Here is an 8730-nt window from a genome sequence, read left to right on the forward strand (position 1 = left end):
CCTAAAAACCAAGCAGGGAGTCAGTACTAGAGAAGCTGTACAGTGAATGGCCAAGCTTCAGGCTCAGATCCCTAGTCTTAAGGAGACTATTGTTCTGTGAAGGCCATCAGTACAAGGACAAGTACAGTACAAGGACAGAGAACTAAGTCCCAGATCTGGGACTGGGTGAGGGGCTTGGTTTGGGCCACACTACACGCCAGCTGTGACTGACAACACATTCCAAGAGCACTGTGTTGAACAAGATTCTGGTTCCTTTCTGCATGTGTGGCCTCATCTCTGCCCTTCTTGCTCTAGGCAGGCTGGGTTTCTCAGGATTCCCTCTGCACGCTTTTCCCTTTCTGGCTTTCTCTCACCCCCAACCCCAACGATCTGGAATAGAAAGATCTCCTCACACTTGTCAGCTTCACATTCAGCCTTTACTTTTTGACCTAGCTGACTGGCTGCCCCAACCCTGATTCATCTGGATTCTAAGATTCTAAGACTGTTGTGACTTGATTACCAATGCTACTCCAGGCATCAGCGGGAAGAGTAATGGCATGAATGCTGAGGATTTCCCAACTAGCAACAAAGATCAGCTGCTGGACCTGAGGCCTGGATCAGAATGGTACTTTGAGTACTTGAGTCAAATGGTACTCGAGGCTGTTGCACCCGAGCTGCTTCAATTCCTCCCTCAGAAGGATGGGATGCACAGAGCAGACTGTGACACAGCTGAGCCTGTGTGGGTGTGGGAGAGAGAAAGTGGAGAACAGGCAGGCCTGGTCAGCTATGGCCTTCGGACCCCCAGCAGGAGGCTTTGGCCCTGTTAAGTCCTCTGAATTGTCCTAATATTCAATTCTCCTCAGTTTAGGTGGTAAAGGTATGCAAACAGGAAGCACTCTGCAGAAGCAATTTTTATAGAGAACAAAAAGAGAATTCCATATGTTTCAGGTCAAAAAGGGTGGCGGGGGGAGAGTGAAGTGGAGAAGGGAGATGAAATAAGGGTGGAAATAGTAACAGAGAGACTGACTTCTTTATGTATATTTAAAAGTCTCATATCACTACTTGGAAGGTAATCCTGCATGAGAAGCCTGTAATAGAAACTGGTCGGCCTGTAATAGAAACTGGTCGGCTTTTCTCTGAATGACTTTATTGTAGAAAATCCACATGCTTAATGAGGCACAGGAAAGTCAGAGGAGGCCACCAGGATGGACCACGGCAAAGGAGGGCCAGCATAGCCTGAGATGTTTGGAGCCTGTCAAGACATCTGAGTAGGATTTTATGCAAATCTAATCAACTCCAAAATCAAATCACAATTATTTAACCCATTATCACTGGCTAGAGTAATGCCGGGCACATTATTCTTACCAGCCCTCACCCTGTCAAGACAAGGAAGAAAATCGGAGTATTTACTTTTATTATAAAACATCCTGTTATGAACCCCACTGTCACTAAGTGCATGCAGCACCTTAACTAAAGAAACTAATTGCAAGCCACTTTCAATATCTCTTGTTTTTTAATTTAATGCCCTCGGAGAGATATAATTGGGCTGGAGGGAAGAATTTTCACCGAAGTCATGAATTTGCTATATAAATACAAACAAGAAAGAAAGCTAATACAGTAAGGGAATATGGGATTAATTTTGAAATTGTCTGATTAGTGGATTGCTGCCCATCAATAATTGCCTTATATTTTCCCAAGGCCCTCTCTTTATTAGAGTCTGGCACTGCATCTGCCCACAGCCTGTCAATCAGGCTGTGCAGCTGGGAGGGTCTGCAGAGAGACCACAATTGGAAGCCTGCTGGGGCGCCTTGTTAGACAAAGCAATATATCCCAGACGTGAAAACGCTGCCATCTTAGCCCGGCTGCTCACATCTTTACGCTCAATCCTCCTATGTTGGAGCAGGGCCTTGCTGTGACTAGGTCTGATTTTTAAAAAGGAAAAGAAAAAGTTGCAGTCTCCTTTTTACATGTATTTTACAGGCCTGGGCTCTGCTGGAGTTTGAGGTCACCCCCCACCCCCGTCCCCCACTCCCCGCCTCACAGTGGCTGCTGAGTTGCCCAGTAATGTCGTTAGGAAAAGCTATGCAACAGCTGGAATTTCTAAAGCAGCATCAGTGTCATGGGAGACAACTAAACATGCTTCATACATTTAAAAATTAAGAAAGATAATCAGAAGGGTTACGAGCAAGTGTGCAGATGGTGGGTTTCTAACTTAATTAATGCTTAAAATCTGGAATGTTCGTCAAGCTCCCAGAACTTTTCCAGTCTATCCTCTCCAGGCCTGATGCTCTCAAGCCTTAAAGACTCTTGATCAGAGAGAGTTGAGGAGGGTCTGTTGACTGAACTCGCCATAAACATCTTTTCAAACCACACATACACACAAAGTTGCAGCCCTGCTAATGATATGTTTATGCCATGTCCATTTCCAGAAATATTTATGTCTCTCTATCTTGCCAGCAATCAGTCAAAATATACAAAAATGGATTTGCATGTAAAGATGCTTCATTTGGAAGACAAAATATGATGATAATAAAACAAAGATGGCTCAGAGCATGCTCCTTTTTGTTTTGTTTTCTTATCATCTACTGTTTTCCTTTTCTGTTTGGTAAACTGAGCATTTGTTTTAAATTGGGATTTTGTGCTTGTGAGGTAGGAAATAAAATGATCTGGAGCCAAGCTCCCTGTAGCACCAGGCTGGGTTTATTAGCTACTGAAGTGCCACTGCCTCTCAACATCCAGGTCCTGGCCCAGCCCTATGGCCAAGAATAGCCTTGGTGTCATCTTCTACTTGGCACTGTTGGGATCTCTGTCTGCCCCTTGGCAGGATCACCAGCCCTTTGGGCACAGGGGCTAAGGTCTAAGGACAGAGCTTGACTCCATAATGCCCTGTGTGACAAGAATACCAGCTCTGGTCCATTGAGCAGTGCACGTCCATACTGATCATGCATGCCTTACAAACCCATTGGTTCTCCCTCCCTCTACTTTCTACTGTGGGGCCTAGCCCCAGTGTTTGTAATACTTCTCTCCCTCACGGTTGTGTCTTCCATCCTGGAAGACTAATAGGAGCAGGGAGCATCTGGTGTTGGGGCTTGGCCTTCCAAAATCACCCAGGTGGGTACCTCAGTGTCCCAGGGGCACACATTAGCAGGCCCAAAGGCCACTCCAAAAATGTATGTCTCCTTCCATTAAGTAGGAATGCAGAGATTTGCAGCAGAGTTGTGGGAATGAAGAGATGGAATGTGAGTAGAAGCACTTTTTAAGCTATAGTCTAGAGCATTTTGCCAAGTAAGGGGCTATTTTGTTATTAATAATATGGAACCTTTAATGACTGTCCATAATAGTGGTATCAAGGCAGCTGCCTTGGCCGCTAGCTTTGCTTTGGAGGAGCTACCAGTTTAGGCCATGGGACCATGATAAGCCCCAGTGGGGTTGTGCCTCTCACAGTTGTTGAGAATCTTTTGTGTGCTAAGCACTGTACCAGAGCAGATCCATACAAGAATATATACTCTGATACCATTCCTCATGTTGTGGTTGTGGGTTTCAACTGCCTGTCTTCAGTTTAAGTTCCTGGAGGGCAAGAACCACATATTATTCTGTATTTTGCAGATGTTCGTAGTTACCTGTCAGTAAAACTAAGGGAACTAGAGACTCCAGGATAACCGGTTGCTCGAGAGATGCAAAGGGTGAGCTTGATCCATACAGAAAACAAGCTCTGGAATCAAAATGTGTGTACCCCAGTCAGAGTAGCAATGTCTCTTGCCCATATTCCCAAAACACACAGATGACAGAGAAAATGAAGAAGTCACAACATACTCATATCCTCTTGCTAACAAAATATAATCAGCTCTGGTTCAGACACAAAATAGAAAGATGATATGACAAGTGGGGCTGAAACCATCAGTTTGCTGATACTAGGTCCAAGGTAGGCCCCTGCTTATGGAGGAGGCCAAAACAGATGCTTGGGATCTAGAGCTCCTGGTGAAAGAAGGAGGAGGCGACCAGGGCCTGCACCAGGACTAGACTCATGACATCCCCTAGGGCACCATGGGATAGGAGCCTTAGTCACCCATATATGACTGGTTCTGGTTTGGGAGGTTCAGGAAACTAGGTGGAGACGCCTACAAACCTGTTAGATCAGGAAGGGTCTGCTCAGTGGTAGCTCTTCTTTTTCTTCCATATTTATAAATGTGGAAGTGCTTTGTGGTTCCTGTCCTTGGACCTCTTCTTTTCTCAACCTACACCCATTCCCTGAGTAACTCCACCCAGACCCTTGGCCCTAATATTATCAAAATCCTGGTGATACTGCTATTTACATCTCTAGACTCTGCCTCTTCCTGAACTAGATACTCAGAAGCCTAATAAGTATCCTGCAGTTTCCATGTCCAATCATGCCTCTTGATTCCTGTCCCACACCAGCTCTGCCCCCACTTCTCCTCCTCTTAGTAAATAGCATGAAGGTTCACCTGACTGCTCAGGCCCCAAACCCAGGAGTCAGGTCTGAGTTCTCATTTTCCCTTATATCCCTCAGCAAGATCAGTTGGCTCTGTCTTCAGAAGATATCCTGAACTTGATGACTTCTCACTATCTCATAACGGTGTGCAAACCTGCCAACATTCGTCTGAGTTGCTGTAAACATGTAGCTGGTCTTCTTGCTTCCATCTTGTTCCCTACTACATGTTCTTCACACAGTGGTCATAGTGTGTTTTAAAATCATAAATCAAGTCCTCCCACCACTCTAAACCCTCTCCTGGCTTTCCCTTATGCCTAAAAGACCCCAAATCCCTCTCACAGTTGCAACGTACTACCTGATGCCTCATTTCCCACCAAGCCCTCTTTGAGCTCCAGCCACATGGGCTTCTTGCTGTTCCTTGAACCTATCACCCTGTTCTTGTCTCACCACCTCCATGGTGTTCTCCTCCTGGACCTTTGCAGACTGCCTTGCACCATGTCACTCTAGCTTCCACCCAAATGTCACCTCCCAAAAAAGCATCTATCCTGTCTGAGGCTCCCTCATCCTTGTCACTCTTTTCATCTTTTCTTGTTTCATTGGTCTTCATATTAACCACCTGAGACTATATATATATATTTTGTTGTTGTTGTTGTTGTTGTTGTTGTTGTTGTTGTTGTTGATATCTCCCTAAGATCCATGAGGGCAGGAGTTTTGTCTCTCTTGCTTACTGTTATATCCTCAGTGCCTGAATTGTGCTTAGCACATTAAAGGTATTTAATAAATATTTGTTTTGTGAATAAATCAGTGAAAGATAAATATGTGAGATATAAGCTAATGCAATGTTATTGTTGTCATCATATACACATTTAAATGAGACTTCCCCAAAGGTCCAGTGAAACTGAAGGAAAGGCTTGGTATATGGTATGGGGACACCAGGAATTGTGAGGGCTGCAGAAAGAAAGAAGAAAGATGTCCAGGTAAAATCATTTCCCTGAGGACCAGACTCACTTATGCTACAGATGGGCCACTTAGGAAAAGACAATGTAAGGTTTGGGGGGTAGGAAGAGGGCTTAGCTGCAGTGATGGGAATTCCCCCATTCACTCCACTCTTCCTCACCACTCATGCACCATGGGAAGCATGATCCCAATTATTATGAGCAAACATGGTGCTTGGAGGCAGGAAGTGAAACCAGGTCTGCATGACCAGAAAAGCTGGTGTTGTTTGAAATCCATTGGATCTCCCTTCCACCCACCAACACCCCTTGATCCAAGGTCTCCTTCTCCAGCTGGGGCCTAAAGAACATTGCATGAGTCCACTTACATTCCAAGATCTTTCAAAGTCTACAAACATGTGTACTAGCTTGTTTTAAAACAAATGGTATCACCATGACTCCCCAGTGATTCTCACATCAAAATGGGGGTGGGGGCACACAGGGGAAGGAAAGCTCTGAAGCAAAGCTACTCTCTAACCATAAGGTCAAAGCCTTGCTAGAAACATGACTGATGATGTGATAAGAAGGTACCCATACCATACTGAATGCAAAACAGGAATTCCAAGGTAACTGATTGCATATAAAGGACTAGGTAACTGATTGCATATTAAGAGCGCAGTTTCCATTTACTCACTTGGAACAGAACAATCTGTAGCATAAAAGGAGAGTAAAATTTGGCAGGGCTTGCTGTGGGCCTGTGAGGAGGCATGAGTGGAGAGAATTCCTAAAAGAGATCCTAACTTAATCAATCACTTGAAGCAGGAGGCAAGAAGCTGCCTTCGGAAATAGATCAAAAGAGCTGTATTGGCCCTGGCGTGCGCACACCATATCAATCTCTGGCCCAGTGTGTGAGGCTCCAGGCATCACCTCAGAAGCATGCCCAGAGCAGCCTGGTTTTATTTGTAAATGCACAGGAATGGCCTGAAACACAATCCCAGAGCAAGGCTGATGGGGCAGGGGCCATGTGGAGTAGAAGTCAGGACCAAATGGAAATTCCCTCAGATTTATTTTCCTACAGATTTCAATCCTGTGGAACATACACTAAATCCATCCTCCAAATGACAAATTAGTCAGGCTCCATTTAGGAGATGGAAAAGGGCCTGAGGAAGGGAAGAAAGGCCAGGGTGGGCTTGTGTCAGGGACAGAGGACCCACCTCTCCAGCCTGTATCTGGATTCTAGTCACCAAATCCTGTTTCCGAGTCTCAGGGTTCACTGGGCCCAGGGCCTTTGTTCACCTAACTCTCTGCACTGATAAGCAGATAGGGTATCTTTTTTATTTATACAAAAGGGACAGTTTGTTGTCCATCTTGCTTTCCTCCCTTTATACTACATGTTGCAGATATTTCCATATTAACTTTGGTCGCATTAAAGAATTAAGTCTTAATACTCTGAGGCCACAATGTATGTCATGAATTAACTTCTCTCCTATGCATCCAGAATGGTAGTGGTCGTGTATGATCCTTGGGAGAATTGAGAAAATAGAGTCACTCAAATCACTTTCTGTTTTCTGGGGTGTGGATGAGGACCCTGGTTAAGAGAGACATATATATATATATATATATATATATATATATTTTTTTTTTTTTTTTTTTTTTTAAAGATTTTATTTATTCATGAGAGACAGAGAGAGAGAGGCAGAGACACAGGCAGTGGGAGAAGCAGGCTCCATGCAGGGAGCTCAAGATGGGACTCGATCCAGGGACTCCAGGATCAGGCCCTAGACTGAAGGAGGCACTAAACCGCTGAGCCACCGGGGCTGCCCAAGAGAGACTTATAGAGTGTTGCACTGTATGGTGAACTATAAGTTAACTAGTCCTGTACTACTGCACATTTAGCTTATCCCTTCATTCCCCCTTTTTTCCTATTATGATGCTTCCATGAATATCCTTGTTTTTTTTTTTTTGTTTTTTTAAAATATTTTATTTATTCATGAGACACACACACACACACACAAACACAGAGAGAGAGAGAGAGAGAGAGAGAGGCAGAGACACAAGCTCCATGCAGGGAGCCTGATGCGGGACTCGATCCTGGGACTCCAGGATTAAGCTCTGGGCTGAAGGCAGGCACTAAACCGCTGAGCTACCCAGGGATCCCCCCGTGAATATCCTTGTAACATAACTTGAGTTTTTTTTTTTTTTTAAGATAAAGAGAGTGCACATACACACACACACACACACACACACACACACAAGCAAGGAGGGGAGGGAGGGCAGAGGGATAGGGACAATCTTAAGTAGGATCCATGCTCAGCTCGGAGCCCAACACAGGGCTCAATCTTATGACCCTGAGCTGAAATCAAGAGTCAGACTGCTAGCTGACTAAGCCACCCAGGTGCCCCAACTTGGTGAACTTTTGTAAACGTATTGTAGGATAAATTCATAGCATGGAAATTCTCTGTACCTAAATTTTAAGCCCCTTCAGACCAGGAAAATATATTAATCATTTTTCTTGTTCCATTGCCTCTCACAGTCACAAAATTGTATATATACTAAGAACTTAAAACATATTTGTTGCAATGAATTAATGAAAAAGATACAATTCATACCATGAAATTATAGAGCCTTAAGCATGAAACAGACAACAACAACAAAATGGTTTATAATAGAGTGGTTAAGTAAAATGGTACCGACCTGGTAAAACTGCTGCAGGAATTCCAAATGGTAGGTGTACAATCTTTGATTTTTACCCTTTTTCCTACATCTGAATTTTATATAGCATTGCCAATTAACATCTTGTTCTAAGAGGCCAGCTATGGATAAGTCAGCTTTGCCTTCTTACTCCTAGAGATAACAAACAGGAGGAAGAAAAAAAAAATCAAAAGATCCTGGTCAGAACTTGCTCCTTTCACTGTGATTTTTGCAGACATCTAGAACATCATTTCCTAGATGGGTCTGATTTTGAAACATAGTTTTCTAGTAATCTGACTGGCCCAATATGTTTGTCAAAAACGAAAGAAAACTGCTTCTCTTAGTCTACCTTCTTCTCTTTGCACCTCTCCTTCCTGGACCCTGGGAGAGGCCTTAACATTATGTTTATAAGGTCACATATTTGTGTAAAATTTAAAAAGGTAAGATACTGAACTGTAGTAAAAAACCAATTATCTTCTCCTTTGGACTTTCGTCTCTGAGTTATTCACTTAAGTGTCAGGTGGTCTTCAAGTGGTGGGGGCATTTCCAGGATCTGGCTAAAGGGAAGTTGAATTGAGGGTACATTTAGTTTGGTTTTGGTCAGATACATTTATATGATTCACAATCACTTTTATGTTAAGTTATTGCTGGCTGTCCTTGTGCAAAACCAAACCAAAT

At 43.8% G+C, this 8730-nt stretch overlaps 1 long non-coding RNA gene across 1 annotated transcript in view; it reads right to left on the reverse strand.

Moving 5' to 3' along the window:
- Positions 1 to 8205, reverse strand: part of LOC140595849 (uncharacterized) — a 66071-nt gene extending 57866 nt beyond the window's left edge. The window contains exon 1 of the long non-coding RNA XR_011997756.1: positions 8056 to 8205. This is a non-coding gene — a long non-coding RNA (uncharacterized lncRNA). The remainder of the gene's footprint in view (positions 1 to 8055) is intronic.
- Between the last annotated feature and the right edge of the window lie 525 nt (positions 8206 to 8730).

The sequence above is a fragment of the Vulpes vulpes genome, chromosome 16 (assembly GCF_048418805.1).
Source record: "Vulpes vulpes isolate BD-2025 chromosome 16, VulVul3, whole genome shotgun sequence".
NCBI classification, from domain to species: domain Eukaryota; kingdom Metazoa; phylum Chordata; class Mammalia; order Carnivora; family Canidae; genus Vulpes; species Vulpes vulpes.